Source organism: Erpetoichthys calabaricus, chromosome 14 (genome assembly GCF_900747795.2).
Source record: "Erpetoichthys calabaricus chromosome 14, fErpCal1.3, whole genome shotgun sequence".
In the NCBI taxonomy this organism is placed as follows: Eukaryota; Metazoa; Chordata; class Cladistia; order Polypteriformes; family Polypteridae; genus Erpetoichthys; species Erpetoichthys calabaricus.
Genome location: NC_041407.2, coordinates 44,353,448 through 44,377,039, shown reverse-complemented (window position 1 = coordinate 44,377,039; position 23,592 = coordinate 44,353,448). Strand labels below are relative to the sequence as shown.

Here is a 23,592-nt window from a genome sequence, read left to right as displayed (position 1 = left end):
AATTTTAGATTAGCTATGGTGTAAATTTGTTTAACACTTTATTGAATGCAGCCAATTATAAATGAGTTCTTTATTAAAACATTTTGCTATGGAATATTAAAATAAATTAACCATACAAAGATCATTAAACAAAATGATGAAAGATTTAATACTTATCACCTGACAAAAATGAACCAGCAAAATAATTTTATCCTAGAGGAGCATACAGTACTATTTCAATAAAGCTTTTGACAGTGTAGATTATGAGAGGTAAATCATCTGTGTAGAAGAGGCTGGCATCTAGGGTGGTATGCATGAGTGTGCAGGATTGCCTTAACAACGGACTAGGTGGTAAAGAACTTTTTTTGCATGTGATAAATTGAAAAGTAGGGTCTGACAGACACAAATGCAGGGGACACTTCTCTTTTTAAACTATATAATAAAAGGAAATACAATTTAGCCAAAAAGTTAAATTTGCAGATGACACTAAGCTACTCAATTAATAGATACACTGGAATCATCAAAATCTGTACAAAATATTCGGGCAGATATGCGGTAATTGAATATTAATATAAATAAATGTAATACTTTATATATACAAAGGAAATCTCTTAAATATAGTTATAAAAAAGGAGTCAGGAAAGAATGTGTTATGTATGAGAAAGACTTGAGAGTCCTAATGGATTCATTCATACACACAAATGGAAATACTGATATGATGCTGGGATAAGTGGAGTAAAAGTCAAACTTTTTTAAAATAAGATGTTTATGCCACAATTGTGAGTTCTGCTGTCTGTATTACAAGGCCATAATAGTGCAAGAGATTGTCCAGAGCATAGTTACAGGATTAATACCTAGTCTTTGTGGTCTTAATAGGTAAAAGCTGAATAAGCTTAAACTTTTAAGCTAAAGTAAATGGAAATCTATTGGTGACTTGATAGAATTGTTTATGACAGTGTTGGGATTAAATGGAGTAGATGTCAGGAGTTTCTCAGTTAATTAGTTCTTGAAAAAGAATGTATTTCAAGAGGCTTCAAAATTTTTTGGGATGAAATTCTTGTTTTGAGATAGTGTGGTGCAGTGTACAGGACTCAATAGTGGTGAGATGCAGGAGGAGCCTGGCCAGGACTGATCTTCAGGGCCCAGTCCCTCCATGAACCACAGTCGCTCAATGGCGGCACTGATGTCAGGCAAAAACTACTTCATCAGTGGATCAAAAGAACCCCAGTTAGCCATCAGAAGGAATGGAAACAGTTTGACAGGAATGTGTGTGATGTCATAGAAAGCACAGCAGAGGGAGAGGTAGATAGACGGCTTTAAGCAATAACAACCATCATTGTCAGCTGTATATTACAGTGGTTATGGTAAAGTGGGAAAGGGGACACCAGTCCACAAACAGTCTACTCCACGAACAGCAGAGCCACCAGCATAAACCAGTTACGACACGAGTTTCAAACCCTCACCAAGCAGTTTATAGCCAATAGCAAAGAGGAAAAACAGATGCTAGCTGAGTTACGGAGTATCTTCAGGAAGGAGCTGATGACTCTACACAAGGCTGAGTTGCACAGACATTGTAGATGAGAAACAACAAGAAATCAAGCTGCCATCATAGCTAATCTCTTGTTTTACAAAACAATTAATGGGGGATAAGGAGTTGGTGGCTTCAATGCTGTTTGAGTGATCACACATCTCCCCAACAGATGAATCTAAACACAATGAGCCCTACTGGAAGGAGGTCTAGTAGGTTGTGAAAGCAGCCCACTCAGCCTCTACTCTGGGGCTCAGTTGTGGACGTTACATCATCAATAAGTACTGCCCACAACCTCTATGGTACCTGTGGAAACTGTTGAAGGCGATATGGTGCAGGGGAAGAGTTGCCAATTAGCAGCAGCATGCTGAGGGTTTTTGGAATCATTAAAAGAGAACTCTAAGAATATCAGCGAGTTTTGAATAATCTCGATACTAAGAGCAGAGAATTTAGACAAGGCCATTACTGTTGGTGCCACAACCAGGTGTTGAATATAGTCACTGCCAGTTTAACCATTTCAATCAACACCTACAGACACAATCGTCCACTTTCGAAGACCATATTCTGCATCAAGGCAGAAAAAAACTACACACACAACTGAAATCTAGGACTGATCTCTTCAACACAGCCACAGAATGGCAGATCAAAGAAGATGTTGGCAAGCAAGTAAAATTTACAGACTGCATCACACAAACAACACCCACTGACCAGACATAATCATCTTTTCAGAGACTAACAAACAATTGATTATGCTCTAACTCACAGAGCCCTGGGAAGAATGCATGGAAAAGGCAAAAAAAGAAAGCCACACACCAGGATGTTGTGGAGAAGTGCTGGGTTAGTGGTTATCATACTGTGTGTGAGCTGATTGAGGTGGGCTGTCTGGACTTAGCAGGCTGTTATCTTGAATAGGGATAATGGGGGATGCAAAGAGAAGGGCTATGAAAAAAAATGATAGAATCTGTGGGGAAAGTCATTAGGTGGATGTGGATCTAGAGAGACAATCCATGGAAGGTTCCTGTTGCAATGCAACCCAGGATGGGATCAACCCCAGCTGAGTCACTTAGGAGAGGGTGTATGATGCTGAAAGGCTCAAAACACCTGACAACCCCAGGAACATCATTGGTGGTATATCCCAGTGCATACAGAAAGTGTATCTTATGAGCAAGGAATACAATTAATAATTAAAATGTCACACCGAATTATGCTTCAAATTTATGTTATCCAAATTTACTTTATATTTAGTTTTGCTATACTTACATCTTTAAACATATTGTAGCACCATGCCAATGGGAAATACTAATGGATGTTCGCTCTTTCCATCTTTTTAGGTTGCTACTGTCTCACTGTAATCAGAATATAAGTTTAATGTCACTGTGCTCTGTACAAAAATGATTTTATAAATCCACTCACATGTACAGACTAGGCCACAGTTAGCACACAGGGGCTCTCAGCATTTAGAACTGCTAGGCAAGCATTTGAAGAGAGAAGGGAACAACTACAAAAATGGGCATTGTACTATTTCTGTATGTTAGAGATGAAATTGAAGCCTTTCCTTGCCTTGTTTGGAACCTAAGTAAGGGCCTGCATGTGGAGAAAACAGTATAAAAGACTTGGACAGCAGCCAAACACCTCAAAGCCAGCAGACGGATGGGTGATAACGTCATCCGTCCTGAAAACCCTTCCATCGCAGCGATGAAAAATGGCAGACTGTATACATCGAGATTCCACCTTGGTAATTGTTTTGCCATTTGGCTTCCTTCGTTTGTTATGCCACGTAAATCGTCATTAAAGAAAGCTAAGTTATTTTCTCTTATGTGATTATAAAATGTGGGAATAAATAAAATAAAAGAGACAATATTGAAACGTCACCCAGGTGGACAATACAGATTAATCAAATTCCATACGAATGTCCAAAACTTGCCAGAGAAGTAAATGCCATGTTGGGGAACACTGTTATTAAATAAGTTACACCGTTTACCAATTAGAAATAATATTTTGTTAAAGCTATGTAGAACTGCGCATTATTAAGAGTTGATGCATGCAGGCATCCATTTACCTTGTCGTCTAACGAGTCACACACATCCAGCGGGTCTGGTAGTCAATTACTTAAAGATAAACAATGTCAATGCCGATAAAATCCATAAAGTCTTGATTGTGCGCACTAAAATAATTGTAGAAATCTTTAATGGCATAATAGCAGCCCAATATAATCCAAAATACATGTTAAAAAAGCAGTTTATGAGCTTTGCAGCTGTTGCTGTCACGCTGCCCAAAAGCTTAAAGACAGCAACCTCCCAAAAAAACTGATAAAGTGTCATGACATGTGTTGATAATTGCAAAGACATCGAAAACACACAGAAACTAATGAAATTATTGAAGTCATCTTATAAGTATTGCTTAAGTTACAAACCTACGATATTTAAAAAGAAACTGTAGACAGTGTACACAAATAGCACTAAAATGTAAAGAGCTCTAACTTAATTGGATAAGTGTGGATTTAAAATGAGACAGCTTCTCACATGACAAAGAAATATTATATATATATATATATATATATATATATATATATATATATATATACTAGCAAAATACCCGCGCTTCGCAGAGGAGAAGTAGTGTGTTAAAGAGGTTATGTAACTATATATATACATAAACATATATACATATATATATATACATATCTACATATACACATATCTACATATACATATATATATACATATACATATATATATACATATACAAATTTACATATCTACATATATATATATATAGATATAAATATAGACATACATACATACATTCACACACATATATATATATATATATATATATATATATATATATATATATATATATATATATATATATATACATATCTACTTATTGGCTCCTGTATTTAGGATATAGCGGGTTGGATAATGGATGGACGGACATTTGTATGCATAGCCCTATTTGCCCGTTTCGTTTTTTTTTCTTTCTTCAGTAATATTTCAGCAAACCCGGAGCTTGTCAGTTCAAATCCTGGTACTGACACCACTGTGTGACCCTGAGGAAGTCACTTCACCTGCCTGTGCTGCAAAAAACAAAAGTAATGTAACAAATTGTACCTCAGATGTTGCAAGTTGCTGGAATAAAGGCATAAGTAAAATAGATAAATATGTATTATACACATAGGAACTATTCATTTATTTTCAGTTAAGTCATCTGCAGCAAACTTTTATAAATGAGGGTTTCTCATTTTTAGATAGTGCAAACTGTTTCTTCTTCATTGACGTTTTCTCTTGGAGAGCTTTTTTCATTTCATTGATAATTAAAGCAGCAGCTGCCAAAATATGTAGCTTTCTTATTAATTTTTCAACCTTGTGTAAAATAAATTTATAAAGTAACATAAAAGGTTTAAATACTGGTTATCCTTTTACACTAAAATATTACTAAAGAGATACAAAAAAAGTAAAATGGATATGTTCTTTTTCTTTAAGGAGATTAAATATTACTGAAGAAAGAAAAAAAAAATTAAACAGCCAAATGGGGCTATGCATACGAACTTAAAAGGTTTAAATAAAACAGAAATATATATTTTATTTTTACTTGCTTAACTTGTGGAGGGTGTATCCTGTAGCAAAGCCCTAACTTTTTTCGTGAAAGCCCGTTTCAGTCAATAAGTCTTAAAAAAAGGTGTAAAGATATTGACAATAAGCTAAGCAAACCCAGGAAGACGTGGAATCGTTTAAATCAAGTATCATTACATCTTCCTTTCTTAAAGAGAAGTAAGGCAGTACTTATAAGCTTACATATTTATATATAGATATACATACATATATATATATATATATATATATATATATATATATATATATATATATATATATATATATATATACTGTATATATATATATATCTGTATCCGAAGCCGTGCAAGCACACTCTTGAGAATGCAACGTATACTTGTACAGAAGAAAAGCAATCTTGCCTCAAATGAATGGCAACCTTTTGTAGGTCTATGAACTTAATTTAAACTTTAGGTTTACACGGTGCTTTCTTTCCGAAGTACCTGCACTCATGAATATGTCTGTATGTGTCAGTCGGTCAAGTCCACGTGCTTCGCACCGGCGAAGTACCGCTTTTAAATTTTTATTAAGAAGAAAAGAAAGCCTTTTTAGATTGAGGGAAAATATACTAATAACAGTTTGTTAAGGATCAATTTTTTTGTGAAGCTGCCTTCACTCGAGTGATCACTTCGACCTGACTTGGTGGCCAACTATAAGCGTTACCTGGTAGGTAACCACCCATACAATCAGATTGTGAATCAGACTACGAATGCCGTGAATGTAATTACCCCGATCTACATGTTGTCAAATAAACGAACCACACGCCGTGGCGCGGAATGTAATTACCCCGATCTACATGTTGTCAAATAAACGAACCACACGCCGTGGCGCAATTTTAGGGGCTTTGCCTGTAGCGCTGACGTCCGAGGTTCGATTCCCGTAAGGGAGTGAAGTGAGTGGCTGGTTACCTACCAGGTAATGCTTATGGTTGGCCAGCAACTGAGGTAACATCAGCCACGGTGCCTTCAGTTGTGAGAAGCAGATCATAGAATGGTTGAAAATAGTTTACTGTCAAATAATGCAAAGAGTACGCGACACGTCTTTCCCCTTATTCTTGGCTCATCAGGCGTACACACTCACTGCACTTGCTTACGGTAATCGAACCACGGACGTCAGCGCTAGAGGGGCTTAGCAGCGGTGAAGTATTGCTTTTAAATTTTAATTAAGAACAAAAGAAAACCTCAGAGGTTCGATTCCCGTTAGGGAGTGAAGTGAGTGGCTGGTTACCTACCAGGTAACGCTTATGGTTGGCCATCAAGTGACGTAACATCAGCCACGGTGCCTTCAGTTGTGAGAAGCAGATCATAGAATGATTGAAAATAGTTTTGCATTTACCTTTTTAGTAAAAGGCAAGCTTTTAAGCCTGAGAAATCACCCCGTAAATGCACACGTTTAATTGCACATGTGTTAATATGTATGCGTACACAGTATTAAAAGACAGTGAACAACGTCATTTACCTTTGTTCCCGCGTTTGATAAAAGGCGAGCTTTTAAGCCTGACAAATCACCCCGTAAATGCACACGTTTAATTGCACGTGTTAATATATATGCTTACACAGTATTAAAAGACACTTAAAAATTAACGTCATTTACCTTCATTCCCGCGTTTGACTCGTGCTGTAAATCTCTTCCTTGTTTTTAGTTCACGTGATTACGTAGGAGGCGTGATGACGCGATACGTGACTCCGCCTCCTCCATTAGAGTATATGGACAAAAAACATGTTCCAGTTATGACCATTACGCGTAGAATTTCGAAATGAAACCTGCCTAACTTTTGTAAGTAAGCTGTAAGGAATGAACCTGCCAAATTTCAGCCTTCCACCTACACGGGAAGTTCGAGAATTAGTGATGAGTCAGTCAGTCAGTCAGTCAGTCAGTCAGTCAGTCAGTGAGTCAGTGAGGGCTTTGCCTTTTATTAATATGTATAGATATATACAGTTAGGTCCATAAATATTTGGACAGAGACAACTTTTTTCTAATTTTGGTTCTGTACATTACCACAATAAATTTTAAATGAAACAACTCAGATGCAGTTGAAGTGCAGACTTTCAGCTTTAATTCAGTGGGGTGAACAAAACGATTGCATAAAAATGTGAGGCAACTAAAGCATTTTTTAACACAATCCCTTCATTTCGGGGGCTCAAAAGTAATTGGACAATTGACTCAAAGGCTATTTCATGGGCAGGTGTGAGCAAGTCCATTGTTATGTCATTATCAATTAAGCAGATAAAAGGCCTGGAGTTGATTTGAGGTGTGGTGCTTGCATGTGGAAGATTTTGCTGTGAACAGACAACATGCGGTCAAAGGAGCTCTCCATGCAGGTGAAAGAAGCCATCCTTAAGCTGCGAAAACAGAAAAAACCCATCTGAGAAATTGCTACAATATTGCGAGTGGCAAAATCTACAGTTTGGTACATCCTGAGAAAGAAAGCAAGCACTGGTGAACTCAGCAACGCAAAAAGACCTGGACGTCCACAGAAGACAACAGTGGTGGATGATCGCAGAATCATTTCCATGGTGAAGAGAAACGCCTTCACAACAGCCAACCAAGTGAACGACACTCTCTAGGGGCTAGGCGTATCGATATCCAAGTCTACCATAAAGAGAAGACTGCATGAAAGTAAATACAGAGGGTGCACTGCAAGGTGCAAGCCACTCATAAGCCTCAAGAATAGAAAGGCTAGATTGGACTTTGCTAAAAAAAAACATCTAAAAAAGCCAGCACAGTTCTGGAAAAACATTCTTTGGACAGTTGAAACCAAGATCAACCTCTACCAGAATGATGGCAAAAAAAAAATATGGAGAAGGCGTGGAACAGCTCATTATCCAAAGCATACAACATCATCTGTAAAACACGGTGGAGACAGTGTGATGGCTTGGGCGTGCATGGCTGCCAGTGGCACTGGGACACTAGTGTTTATTGATGATGTGACACAGGACAAAAGCAGCAGAATTAATTCTGAGGTGTTCAGAGACATACTGTTAGCTCAAATCCAGCTAAATGCAGTCATTGATTGGGCGGCGTTTCATGATACAGATAGACAATGACCCAAAACATACAGCCAAAGCAACCCAGGAGTTTATTAAAGCAAAGAAGTGGAAAATTCTTGAATGGCCAAGTCAGTCACCTGATCTTAACCCAATTGAGCATGCATTTCACTTGTTGAAGACTAAACTTCAGACAGAAAGGCCCACAAACAAACAGCAACTGAAAGCTGCTGCAGTAAAGGCCTGGCAGAGCATTAAAAAGGAGGAAACCCAGCATCTGGTGATGTCCATGAGTTCAAGATTTCAGGCTGTCATTGCCAGCAAAGGGTTTTCAACCAAGTATTAGAAATGAACATTTTATTTCCAATTATTTAATTTGTCCGATTACTTTTGAGCTCCTGAAATGAAGGGATTGTGTTAAAAAAATGCTTTAGTTGCCTCACATTTTTATGCAATCGTTTTGTTCACCCCACTGAATTAAAGCTGAAAGTCTGCACTTCAACTGCATCTGAGTTGTTTCATTTAATATTCATTGTGGTAAAGTACAGAACCAAAATTAGAAAAAAGTTGTCTCTGTCCAAATATTTATGGACCTAACTGTAATCGGGATAAAGTAAATAAAATGTCTCCACTTTTTTTTAAAACTAGTCATAAACGTACAAAACATTTTTCCTTTCAAACCCTGATCAAGTTTAAAGGAAAAATGCTCTTTTTATAGTAATAAATGAGAAGGGAGACAAGTTCTTGTGATAAGCAAAATGTGCCTGATGTGCGTGAATGGAGGATGTGTATTTTAGGAACTATTATGGTAAAGAGTATGGTGGCGCAGTGGTTAGAACACTTGCCCAGTGATAAAATAAAGGTTCAAGCATGTATATTTTCCTTGTTGAGTCAGGATATTCTTTGTGATTGTGTTGCTTTTTCTGGAAATGCTTTCTTGTTGTGGAATTGTGCCGCATGATTTCCCGATGGGCAGCTTCACCTTGTTGTCGCTGAATCAGATCACCATGGAAATTTTCCTTCATTGTCGCTGAATCGGTTTGCCACAGAGTTTCCATGATCTGGAGACTAGCGCGCGTAATTTGATGAAAGTAATACCAGCTTGTTTCCTGAGAAGTTGTTTGATTATAATGATAAGTATGAAGGTAAAGAAATAAGTTGTTTGATGGTCATGATAAGTAAATAAGCATGAAGGGAAAGACATGTTTAAGTGCATTGATCGGTGAAACCTTATATAAATAAAATTAAAAGCACAACCTCAAGTGAGTTTATAGCACGTGTGATAGAGATCTCTGTGAATGAAATACAATTGTAAAAGAACTTTACTCTGTGAATGAAGTGCAATTGTAAAAGAGAACATGAGTATGAAAATATGTTTTGTTAAGAATATATGATATTTGAAAGAATGAAGCAATTGCTAAGTGTGTAGTAATGACTGCAAAGAGTGGAGGCTGTTTGTTTGTGGACAGTTGCTTTCACCAGTGTGCTGAATGTTGTTTAAAGACCTTCTGCTTTAACCAAGTAAACTACTTGGACATGAAGTGGGGTAAAACCTAGTAAAGAAAAATAAAAGAAGATTAATTACTATTATTCAGAGTCTGGGGTGGCAGATGCTCTTATATGTTATTATTTGTAAGTCTGTGTCTATTAACAGTCTGTGCGTCTTTGTCAGCTGACTAATCAATAATGTGAATCAAACCCTAAAAAAGATTGGGGACACCCCACGTAATAACATAATAGCATAGTAATAGGGGATCATATCCAAATTTAATTGTACTAGTAATACTGTACATGTGAATATCTAAAAATACTATAGCAAGTAAAATCAAAAGTGATCATAAGAATAACTTAATTGGTATTTGTAATCCATCCTGTACTTAGTCAGTGAGCCTAGAATGTCTTTGAAGCCTAGCAACACATGTTGTGTTAAATAAAGATGACCTATTGAACTTAGAAAAGTTTAACTGAAGGCAGAAGGACAGCTTGTAATGTGGTCATTCAGAGTTAGGAATTTAAAAAAAAATTGAATTTCAATAAAAGTATTATAAGCATAAAAGATATGCAACTTCAAAACTATAGATGTTCTTTTTCTCCAGATCCAGCAAACCCTGTGACCAGTGGATGAAACACACAGCTTATTCCTATATAAGCTGCAAGAAATAGTTTAACAGCAAGTTTGGGCAGAGAAATTAGATATAATCTGGCCAAGGGGTGGTGAATGTTTGCTTATCAATCATAAATTAATGAACAGCAATTATTAGAATTATTTCTTTGCATGCTGATTAGTTGTGCAAGTGTAAGGGTATAACATCCTGTATAATGGTTAAATATTAAAATAATTGTAAAGTGTGAAAAAGCTAAATGCTGCTATATTAAACTAGACTAATTTCTTTCTCTAGTCTTCATATAAAATACAGTATAGAGGGTTTACATATTTTGATGTATGTCAAATGATTATTATTATTATCACTTCAGTAATTATGAAATGTATTAGAACTGAATAAATGCATTCATTTGTATCTGTTAGTGATTCATTTTAGGAAGATTTATTGTTACATCAATGTATTAAGGTTAGTGTTCAGTGATAATGCACATAGGTGAATGAATTGTTAAGTCAATTATACATTAGGAAATTTATATTATATGGGAATAATTCAAAAGTTTACCATTAGTCTATATAAACTGTGCTGTTGTAATATCTTAAAGACATTTAAGAGATTTGTCTCTTGATAAGATAAGCTACAGTTTGTTATAAGGTATAGATGTTGTAAGATTTTTGTTTTAGACAAAAATGAGAACACTTAAGTTCAAATATGTAACATCTTGTTATAATTTAAGACATCCATCTGTGATATATACCTGATGCAGTGTGTTAATTTTGTTTAGTGTATCATCCTACTGAAGAAACATTTTAATTAGCCTGGTTTAAATGTAATAATTTGCCATATTAATTTATCTTTAACTGTTATTTATGATGTATGATATGAGACTGGAAACTGAGAGTCTAGGATTTTCATTAATAGTGCTATATCGTATTATACATACGATTGATAAAGCATTGTTTTATGTTATGTATTTGCTCTACCCTTCACCTTTCTTTATTTAGCATAGTAAGCATTTTAGTTTTGACACTCAATTTAGTGGTTGTTCAGACCTCTCCAACTCAGTGGTGGAGCTTTATCAATGAAGAAAAGGTGGTGTTCTACGAACAAAGATTTAAAGTGACTGTACTGTACTAATGACTCTTGGTCTGCTGCACATACCTGATAATAGCTGGTGAAGAAATGACTCACTTTTCCAGAGTGGACGGAGTACGGAATCAAACAAAGATTGTAAGTCCAGCTAAGTAAATCTGATGCCATGATATGGTTGTGCAGACATTTGCTGCAGAAACAAAGTTTTATGGACTTTAACACAAACAAACTGTGAAATGCCACTGAAGTGAGATGACAGCTGTTGAATGCAAAGTGCTCCCTTGATTTACTGCTGTATACGGTGCAGGACAAGTGAAGTGTTCCTGTGCTAAAAGGACAGTCACCATGTGTGTATCTCATTAGTTCTCTAATGGCAATCAGACTGTTTAGTTTCTGTTCTAGTAATGGCAAAGACTATTTTCTGTACCAGCCACATGTTTGTTCGGAAGGATCTGCAAAGCCACCAAACAAAAGACTTTATTTACAAACCACTGGGTTGGACAAAGCATGCATATAGAATGTTTAGGAATATACTTGAAAGTTATTATAGGAGGGCTCAAGGGTATGAGGATATGTATAATTTACCACCAATGATGTTATTTTGTAAACTGAAAGGGAATAGAACATCCAATAGTGAAGATGGGGAGGATAAAAGATAGTGTACAATTATGCAATAATACTGTTTAAGAACAATTATAAATAATCAAAGCAATAGGTCTACTGTAGAATAGCATCTGATTTATGTTACAACTATTGTAACTCATATAAAGGGATCAGACACCAAAGGGTGGGGCACATGTAGCAACATACTGAAGTTAGAAATGTTATGAGTGCCAAAGAATAGTAAAGTCCACCATGGTGCTATATAGATTTATAATGTAATCTGAGGCTATGGTACCCACTGCATGGGCCCAGTGATATTCAGTTACAACACTGACTATGTAAGTAATAAAAAGACATAACAGGAGATCTCCACTTACACCACCGGTGGGATACAGTGATCACTACCTAGTAACACCATGTTAAATGTAACTGTTCGTCCAAGTGTAATGTAACTTATAATTGTTAATATTTATTTACGATGGTATATTAGATGAATGAAAACAGGAGCTATAGTGGCACTACACCCCACATTTCCACAAACTTTCTTGAGGAACTGTCTACACTGTGAAGGGGGATCGAGTACCTTTTGCTTTGTGGATAAGACCTTCAAGTATTGTTTTTGTCACAGATACAGTGACAATGGGTGGACTGTAATCAGAATATAAGTTTAATGTCACTGTGGTCTGTACAAAAATTATTTTATAAATCCACTCACAGGTAACCTACAGGCCAGGCCAAAGTTAGCACACAGGGGCTCTCAGCATTTAGACCTGCTAGGCAAGCATTTGAAGAGAGAAGAGGACAACTACGAAAATGGACATTGTACTATTTCTGTATGTTAGAGATGAAATTGAAGCCTTTCCTTGCCTTGTTGGAAACCTAATTAAAGGCCTGCATGTGGAGAAAACAGTATAAAAGACTTGGACAGCAGCCAAACACCTTGAAACCGACGGATGGATGGGTGATAACATCATCCGTCCTGAAAACCCTTCCATCGCAGCGACAAAAAATGACAGACTGTATACATCGAGATCCCACTTTGGTAATTATCTTGCCATTTGGCTTCCTTCGTTTGTTATGCCACGTAATTTTTATTAAAGAAAGCTAACTTATTTTCTCTTATGTGATTTCTTACCACCATATCACTGTGGGAGGGATATCACCTTTTTACATTATATCTAGGGAGAGGGAAGTCTGGGCATCTCTGCTCAAGCTGCTGCCCCCGCGACCCAATCTTGGATAAGCGGAAGAGGATGGATGGATGGATGGATGGATTATATCTATATAGTTTCAGGTTACTTAAAATGCCACAATTACAAAAGAACTTATTCCAACTAGGGAGCTCGTGACCCCTAAAGGAAATACTCACCAGTTGGAATTCTTTTGTGACTTTAGCAAGCTTGCCATTTTTAAAGGCTCCCATAAAGATAGCTCTGAAGCTGCATATTTTAGACCATGGGATGCTAGGTCATTCTTTTGGTGACTTGTTTCTAAGCTGATGCAACTAGTCAACACTATTACATAACCCTCCTCTTGAAGTTCCTGTCCACAGCAACTACTTCCAACTTACTGGAATGGCACACAAATTCTCTGAAACAGCAGGTTGGTATTTGTTTCTGCTGTGGTCAGGTGGAAGATGATAAAGACACAGTAGCAGGGTTCTCGAGTGTTTCATTTTCAGACATTGCAGCAGGATGTTGAGTGCTGTGCTATCATGTGGCACAGCAGAGTTGTTGAACAATGCACTTCTGGTCAGAGGCCTATCTATTAAATCTGAGCAGATGAACCTCTTTCTGTAGGGCTGCAGATGTATCAGGGTCTTAGTTGCCTTACTTCATTAAACTGACACTGTACAGTAAATAGCGTTTCAAGTTCAGATCTTAGCTTTGAGATTCTCCCCCCATATCTGCTTTCTAACATTGCTACAATCACATTGCTCACCTGGGTTCAGTGGCAACCCGCTCTGCCAAGCTTTTACCCAGATCCATACAATACAAAACAACATAACTCTTCACTGCGTGCAGGCACAGAGCATTATGAATGAATTCTCTGGTAAAATACAAGTATAGATTATAATAATTACTAAATATATAATTAGTACAGGGCGGCACGGTGGCGCAGTGGGTAGCGCTGCTGCCTCGCAGTTGGGAGATCTGGGGACCCGGGTTCACTTCCCAGGTCCTCCCTGCGTGGAGTTTGCATGTTCTCCCCGTGTCTGAGTGGGTTTCCTCCGGGCGCTCCGGTTTCCTCCCACAGTCCAAAGACATGCAGGTTAGGTGGATTGGCGATTCTCAATTGTCCCTAGTGTGTGCTTGGTGTGTGGGTGTGTTTGTGTGTGTCCTGCGGTGGGTTGGCACCCTGCCCGGGATTGGTTCCCTGCCTTGTGCCCTGTGCTGGCTGGGATTGGCTCCAGCAGACCCCCGTGACCCTGTGTTCGGATTCAGCGGGTTGGAAAATGGATGGATGGATGGATAATTAGTACATATAAAGATACAGAATTGTTAAAGCACACATAGAAAGCAAAGCAGAAACCAATTAACATAAATATCTGTCCATTAATTAATTGATGAATTTTGTTCTGTTGTTGATAGAAATGATGACAATTTTAAATGAAAAAATCAAAGACAAATTCAGACAAAGGAACAGTCCTAGAGAACTAAGCCAACCAGATGCCTATCTACTTCTGGGCATTTTATAATAGACTCTGTGCTGGTTTGTCCAATCTGATGAGAGAATCTTTCCATTCAATGATTCCAATGTTCCTTTATCTGAGATCATTTTTCAGTATGCAGGAGAACAGCAGCACCAAGAATCAAGATACTGTACAGTCAATTCTGAGAGAAGAAAACAGAAGAAAGGAGGGTTATTAATGGTTTATTAATGTTGTATTATTTATGTATATTGTGGTGGATGGCCAGCAGCTCAACCTGGCCGGGACTCCCAAAGGGTAGAAGGATGGGGGAAGGCAGCTACTTTGGGACACTGCCTCCCCAGGACACTAAATGGCAATTTTCCTGCAGCATATCGGTGCCCCGGATTCCCTCAGGGTATCATGGGATCTGGTGTTCGGCTTCACAGCCATGCTGGGTACCGTGGGTGCCACTAGGAGTCGCTGCAGGAAGACCTGTGGTTTTTTAACGTTCTGTATAGCCTGGAAGTACTCCCAAGTAACGGGAATGGAAGCCACAAAGTACTTCCGGGCTGAAGAAAATGCAAGTTCTCCATCTGACCCGGAAGTGCTGACGTGTCACATGGACAGAAGGACAGAAGCACTTCTGGGTCAAGGACTATTTAAAGGACTGCTGTGAACCCAGCAAGTGAGCCGGAGTCGGGAGGAGTAGGTCAGAGCTTGCTGGGTGGTATGGGGAGAGAATTGTGTTTATTGATTGTGCTTAAAATAGTTGTATTGCCTGTTTAGAGGTGGTGGTGGTGCTTGAAGGGCAATATTTAAAAGAAGAAATTAAAAACAACTTCTTATTGCTTTTAATCTGTGTCCAGTGTATCAGTCTGTTGGGGTTACAGGGATGATAGCGACCCCTAGCATCTTACTATATATATGTGTGTGTATATATATTTTTTTTTATAAATGACTACCAAACAGATGAAATGTGCACAGCTAATCAGCAGCTGTAGTCAGGGTATGCTAGAATAAAGTAGTGAGTTTTCAGCTTGGATTTAAAAGCTGATACTGAAGGGACATCTCTTATATTAGCAAGCAGATCATTCAACAGTTTCAGCACCCTAAAACTAAAATCTTGACCTCCTACTATTATTTTATTAATCCTTGGAATAATAAGTAGGCTGGCATCTTGAAATCTTAATGTGCACTGTGGTTTGTAAGCAGTAAGTTCAGATAAGTAAGCAGGGCCTTGGCCACTTAAGGTTTTGTATGTTAAAAGGAGGATTTTGAAATCAGCCCTAAGCTTGACTGGGAGGAAGTACAAGAATTTGGAAATTGGAGTCATGTGTTTGTATTTTCTGGTTTGTGTTTATAAAAGCTGACATACGCACATTTCTAGATAATTTTGACATAAATCACAATCACCTCATAAATATGGGTACGTGATCACATCTTAAACACTTCCCTGAAACACCCACTAATATGCCTCATACTGTACATATGCAACCACGATGCTGCAGAACGTCATTGGCTGGTAGAGTAGCTATCCATCCTGACATTTTGTGACCCCGCCACCTGCATTCAAAAATTGTGTTTCACATCTGAAAGTGCAAGATCATATGCAGCATTATAGCGCCTCTTTTCTGTGCTCTGGGTATCCGGGAAAGGTGCAGGACACAATCACTTGAGCGGGTAGCTGCTATTATCTGGAACATGACAGGATTGCTGCTATAATGAAAAGCACAGGCAATATGAAACACTGAGGATTCAGTCAGTAACCTTACCAACAAGCCAGCCAACACATACATTACCAGCATGTGTGCCGAAGCTACTTTGCCTCAAAATAAATGAAACACAGGTTGACCCAGGCTATCAAGACACACTTTTGGCATAGTATAAAAATATCACAATGATATTTTGGAATCAATTATTTGAAGAAGCAGCCAGTGAAAAAAAATTGAGAAGACAGCTGTGCAACAGAAAATTTAAAATACTACTGTACTATAAGAGGGATAATTACACTTTCTGCACACAATTGTTCTTTTTGTGTTTCAATGTTTACCTTCAGAGTTTTATTCATAGACATTAACTAATAGATACTGCATTGAATGCAGTTCCTACTGAGTCCACCAAATTGTAACGGTCTGTATTCGCTTGTAAACACATGCATGTGCCTTGACATACTAAGTGGTCATGTTAAAATCAGCTAGAACTTTCTTATTTCTCTATTGGTTTAAACAAATTTTAATTTTTTGTAATGAAAGCCAGTTCTCAGATTTATTTGATGTATTGTTTGTACTACTTTTGTTATTAATAGCTGTTGGAAGCACTTACTGTGATGGTGACAGCCACCATAAATAAATAACACATATGCAACATGTTCAGTTTTAAAGATAAAAATTATAACAGGACATCTCTTCAGTACAGAGAATGGAGAAGATCTAACATATCTCAAATTCCATAAAACAGCATCAAACAACTAGTTCACACAAGTAAATTTAGTATATACAAACAGATAGATAGATAGATAGATAGATAGATAGATAGATAGATAGATAGATAGATAGATAGATAGATAGATAGATAGATAGATAGATAGATAGATAGATAGATAGATAGATAGATGTTATAAATGATCTATTTACATATTCAAAATTCTATTCTATTTAATTGGAAACTCAAGTATCAGATTAGAGTGGCAGTGGCACACTTTGCTTGGTTGTACCCTCAGGGTATATCACAAACTATACTATTGGCTTGTTTAAGGGTACAGCTATGAACCCAGGCCAAGGGTACAGTTATCATACCCCATGAGGATGCAATCTCAGCAATAACTTGTTTTTTGTTTTATTCTGGGAGTGCAAAGCATAAAGTGGAAGGAGAACAGTCTGGTCAATTGTTTTGAGTTCAGCCAAGACATGTGAGCAAATAGTAGGACAGGCATCTTATCTGTTTAGCTTGCACAATAATTGGAAGGCTGAAAATCTGTAAGAGTGTAACACAGCTTGTACATCTTCAGAGGAATACTTACAGCTAATACTGTGGACATCTTGGAATAAATAGCTGAATTCTGGTTTGTTAAGTTTGACTTGATTGTATGGAATGTTGTTTTTCTTCAAATAAAATCAATACAATTAAAAAAGAAGTAAATATCTTTGACAATAAAGTTATGATTAATATCTATAATGTCTTTTATTTGCAAAGATGAAAATGTTATCAACTAACTGCTGAGTCCAAAATACCAGAAAAATTAAAAGTACTTTTTGGTACCTGATTTTCTTTTATCAAAATGTATGCTGTAATAACTTTTATTAAAATAAACAACAATGATTAATATGACTGTTGGTTCTAAAGTTTTGGCCACATCCAATATCCTAGAAACAATATTATTTTGCACAGCACTTTTAATAAAAATAATAATTACATTTATATAACACATTTCTAACCTACTCAAAGTACAGTGTGGATCCACTTCAACTACCACCAATGTATAGCTTCCATCCAGATAATGAAACAGTAGCCATTTATGCACCAGCACACTCGCCACACATTAGCTATTAGGTGGTGAGGGGGTGGCAGAGATAGTTTGCCAATCAGAGTCTTTCTTATGCTTGCAGGCTACCCTTGTAGAGTGCAGTTTGGCAATGTGGTATTTGTCTTAACCTGTAGGAACTGCTGAAAACTAAGGTGATGAGGCAAAGTGATGTTGATGATTATAATGGTTATTATTTGTTACAACTGTATCAGGGCCTGAAAGCTAAAGCCAAAATTTTTTCCTCTTCTTCTGCTAAAGCTTTTCCCACTTTCATGTGAGAAATATGCCTTTCACTTTTATACCTTTCTCATCACCTTACATCCATTTTCTGCTGAGCTTTAAGGCATTCTGTCAAAATATTGGTAAATTGAAGAGAACAACAAAATATTGTCATGTCATCAAAGAACAGGCCTATAGCAGTTCTATCTCACTAAGAAAAGATTTTTAAAAATGTGTTCAAATTTAAGAATGAGAAAGACTAATTAACTATACAAAAATACTGCCAATAGTATCATAAAAGATATACCAGTTGGAAGAAACACCAGAAAATACACTGTGCACTATCTGAAAAATGGTTTAAAATCTGTCAAGAGAGTATTCAGCAGAGAAATAGTCAATATATATATTAGGGAATTTGGAATGGCCCAGATGTTTCTAATTTCTTCTGCTCTTATCATTGGAGACAAGTACTGATGTAGGGATAACCCACTAAAAAGTTATAAAAGAGAGAAAGTTAGTCATATAAAATGAAAAAGCAAAAATTGTAACTTACCTTGTGTGACTCTGTATTGTTTTCTTTATTGATTTGTCCATTTTCTTGTACTACCACCACATGTTATATCAAATAAAGACACATTGACAAATTTGTGAAATTCCTTTATGTTTCATTAAACTTTATTCTCAGAGTCCCAAAAATGCACAATATAAATGTTAAAAAATGCTTCTATTCGTGGCAATGACAATAAAATATGGTGTGACTGTGCTAGCACTGCTGCCTCATGACATGGAGGCTTGGCTTTATGTCCCACCTGAGTGGAGTCTGTATGGCCTGTCCACATACATCTTATCCAGGTGGTCCAGTTTCCTTTCACAGTCCAAAGACATACAGGTTAAGTGGATTAGCAAAGTTAAATTGGTCATTCTGCTCAGGATAAGCTGGTTTAGAATATGGATGGACAGTAAAATAGCACCTCTGAATTGTGAACAATGGAGGAGAGTCCTGAACTGGGCTGGTTCTTTAGTTTTCCCTGATGGTGCTGCATTCTTAAAAATGAAGGTACCAAAGTGGTTCTTCAGGGCAATGCCATGAGGGAATCATCCACATGAAGGTTCCAGAAAGAACCTCTATTTATTTAGATCTGTAACAGTTTCCACAAATAAACATGAATCAATGATATGAATAGATGATAACAGATTTATAAAATACCAGTGGGTTCCTCATTTTAAGATGACCATTGCTGCATACAATAACACAGGCTATATTTTCTTGATCTGTTAGTATCTTGCTAGGGAGCCTACTATACATTAAAGATTTCTGTTTTGTCCAAATCTTAGGAACCTTTCTAAAGCCCAAAGAACCAACTGCATATGCAAAGAACTCTTAACAGATTTAAATGGCTCTTTGTCAAGCAATTATTGTACAAGAAACCTCTCGTGAAGTCAAGTAAAATATCATTAAGAAACCACTATTTTATGATTGGGAGAAAGAATCTGTCCCTTGTGACAAGGCTCTTACCATGCTAAATTTAGATTAGATGGGCTTTGAAGATGGAATAAAAGATTGGTCTGAGGGAGTGTTGTCTCCTTGATAACTGACATGCAAAATCACTGTTTCTTTGATTTCTTTACACATAGAGCACACTTTTCTCAATATAAGAGATGTTATAGACAGAGAAATGCCAGGTTGAAAAATATTTATTCTGCACAGTCTCCCAGGTTAATTTCCAGTGTATACTATATATGAAATGAAGGCTTGCTTTTTGCAGTTAGAGAACATCATTTCCAGAAAATCTTATCGATAATGACACACTACAAGTAAATATATCTGCTATTCTGGGTTTACTGTGAGTTACTCAAAAATATTAAGTGCCTCTTTTTATTAAAAAACAAATAGAGGTAAAGAAAAACTGGTCTCGATTTTTATCATGCTTCTTCTACCTTGTTTTCCATGATCTCCAACACTTTTCGAAAAAAGAATTGAATATGTATTATTTTTAATCTAACATAAGAGACAAAATTAAGTTAATTTTATGGTAAATTCACATCAGTGTTTGCTTAATTTGAATGGAATGTAAGTTTCATACATTACTTATAATGGTATAATCTTTTACCCGTGCATGCTAACATGTAATAGAACTTTCTCAGACAATTTTATGCTAGTCAGTTAGGAACATGCAGTAGTCTCTGTAATAGAGTTTTTAGATTTTCTTTCAAACAGAACAGCAATATTCAGTTTTCTGACTGTATGGCCTGACACATGTCCTGTAAGTACACAATTGGCTTCTGGGCTTTGAGGCTGTCTGTCAAAATCATTGGTTAAATTGAAAAGAACAATAAAATATTATGATGTTGTCAATAAACAGGCCTAGAGCAGTTCTTCCTCACTATGAACAATAGTTTTTAAAATGTGTTCAAATTTAAAAATGAGGAAAACTGATTAACTACAAAGAAATACTGGTAATAGTAACATAAAAGAGATATCTGCTGGAAGAAACACCAGAAAATGCACTATATAAAAAAATAGTTTAAAATTTGTCAAGAGAATCTTCAGCAGAGCAATAGTCAATATATGTATTAGGCTGGGAATTTGGAATGGTTTTTCTAAATTATTCTGCTCTGATCACTGGAGACACATACCTCTGATTTTTATTGATGTAGGGATAACACTAAAAAGTTATAAACGAGAGAAGATAGACATAAATAACTATATGCTATTCCAGGCTTATTAAATGTGAATTCATTGCAAATGTTGAAGCTTTCTTTTTATGAAAATGAACAGAAACTTAAAGAAATGTAACAAAATATGTAATCCTTAAACAGAAACATCTTTTACAAAAACCTTTATGTTTAGTAACACCTGCTTTTCTCTTTATTTTTGTGTGAATCGTTTTTACTTTTAATTTTAGACCCCCGTGACCCTGTAGTTAGGATATAGTGGGCTGGATAATGGATGGATTTTACTTATAGTTTAAAACGAAGATGTTAGGACTGGAGTTAAGTGCGTAAACGTTACACTCATTGCTTGAATTGTTCTGTGAAGTAAGCTGAAACTGCATATTTTGGAAATCTCTCTTGGACAAAAGCATCCGGTGACGTATTTAATTTTTTTTTTTAATCTCCACCCTTTTAGGTGATATATTCGTTCGCAGTGATTAAGCGACAGATGGGAAGACACGTTCTGGTGAGTAATGCGTAGGGGTGCGGAGTATTGCATTGTGGGGCTCTGAAGCGGGGCTGGTCGAGATTTCAATGCTACATTTACCGTTCGTACGTACTTATTATATGGGTAATCTTGTATATGTGCCAATAAGAAATATTATAAAACATTCCGAAACGTAATTGAGTTGCATAATGTCTCTAGCAGTGTCAACGCATTGAAGGAATTTTATTTTCTTTACTGTTTTCCTCAGTTTCCACCTATTTAGATACAGTACAGTATTTCAAAACCATCCATGAGCTAAAGCTAATGCACTTTAGTCGTGTTCACTGCTCACCATGTGAATGTCAAAAGGGTAGCCACCCACAGGTAAACGTTAGTTCTTCAGTCTTTCAAAGTGGGTTACTAAGGCAAATTGATTTTAGTGGGATATCTCGTTAATGGGAAACCTTCCTGGGTGTTGACGGAGAACTCTTGGAGGACACTAGTTGCGCTTTAACCTTCTGATCTCAAGTACAGCGGAGTGTCTCGTTTGTTTAAACAAAATCTATATACACCATTTTATTGACGACTTGATGAATAATTTAACATTTAATTTAAACAAAAAAATTTGATTAGAACATCAAGCTAGCTTTACTTCAGTTAATCAACATGTTCTGATTAAAATAGTCGCGGAGCTCACGAACGTGACTGTATGTCAAATTAACAGAATTCTGGTATATGCCTCATATAAATGATATTTGCATATTTTATATCAGAATGCAGTTCTGAAGTTTTAAAAGGACACATATTTATGACATGTCTGTTTGCTAACTCTGCTCACACTTCATATAAAATCTAAGAGAAGTGTTGAGTTAACTCGATTCAAATATTGTGCTTCATGTTACTCCCTATTCAAGAACAATATGCTGAGCAAAACAGCCTTGTGAGTAGGAGGAAAGCACTAATAAAAAAATTAAGCGATAGAAAAATTTGTGAGTATATAGACTTATGTGTGTATGTGTATATGTATGTATTTGGGTTTAATCATATGGAACAAAAAACAACAGGTATTGTATTCGGTTCTGAGAGTACCTGGCGCACGCTGACGTTTGTGTGTGTCTGTGCTGAACTTATTCTGTGTGTGCGCGTCTCTCCTACAGGAAGCTTCCGCCTTGGTATAAAGTCGTTTTAAACCTTGTCTTTTCACTGGGGCTACGTGAATTAAAAGCAGCTTTATCAAACTTATTTGTGCGCGAGCTTGAACAGAGAGGTGGAGATGTATGTATGTATGTGTGTGTGTGAGTGAGGGAGTAGGGAACGAAACATTGAGACTTCTGGGTAATGTAATTAAATTGTAATTTGCTAAAACCATATTGTGCACATAAATTCTCATATGTCAGATATAGATTTACAGAGCTCTGAGCTAATTTGGGTTAAAATTAGTTTTGATTATGTGGAATATTTGCTGAAATGAAAATGTCTCCACTTTTGATTATAAAAATGATTATAAATGTGCACTTTATCAATTATTTGCCAAATCGATTGGAATCTGTAAGCGTTACGTGCTGGGCGTTCATTAAGATCTGGGGGTTCATTAAGATCTAGGGCCTGGGGGTGGGGCTGAACTGGCGGTGCGGCATGGGGTAATAGCTAATAACAGCTAATAGCTGTCAGCTATACTTGTAGCTCAGTGCTTTGTTCGGGGACTCGCAATCGTCTACTGTAGCAACTATACTTAAGTAATTAGGTAACATGGCTAACTAGGTAACATTTTAGTTACAGTAGTACAGAACACGAAAAGTCAAAATGAAAGCCCCGGCTTGTTTTCTTGATTCTCGGAGTAGCTCTTTCTGTAACAATCCTTTACCTTTTTTTTAGCTCCTTTCCCCCCATTTTGAAAAAGTGCCGGTAACTCCAAAGGCACCATTATAGGTAAAGTAGCTGATTCATGGCGGCTACGCATTTTTAGGCATAGATGTCCAGTGGTTTTAATGTGCGTATTTTGTATTTTTTCCTTCATTTGAACGTGAAGGGTATTTTACGAACACTAAGCGCTTATTAGGTGTTATTTTTTGTACCGTTGGCAGTTTGGGAAAGGTCAAATGACCTACCTAAAACACCCTGGCAACGACCCAGTAATGAGCAGGTATAGAGACGGATGAACTGGACTGGCA

The 23,592-nt window shown here is 36.8% G+C and overlaps 1 protein-coding gene across 2 annotated transcripts in view; it reads left to right on the top strand.

The window, feature by feature from the left end:
• The window catches only part of LOC114664624 (CD276 antigen-like), a 233,561-nt gene that overhangs the window by 193,570 nt on the left and 16,399 nt on the right, over nt 1-23,592 (top strand). Inside the window, exon 1 of one of the 2 annotated variants that reach the window (XM_051936346.1) lies at nt 21,437-21,460. The exons of the other annotated variant lie outside the window; for it this stretch is intronic. The gene's annotated coding sequence lies outside the window, so the exon portion shown is untranslated. Of the gene's footprint in view, nt 1-21,436; nt 21,461-23,592 lie in introns of those variants that run through there. 2 annotated transcript variants of the gene reach the window in all.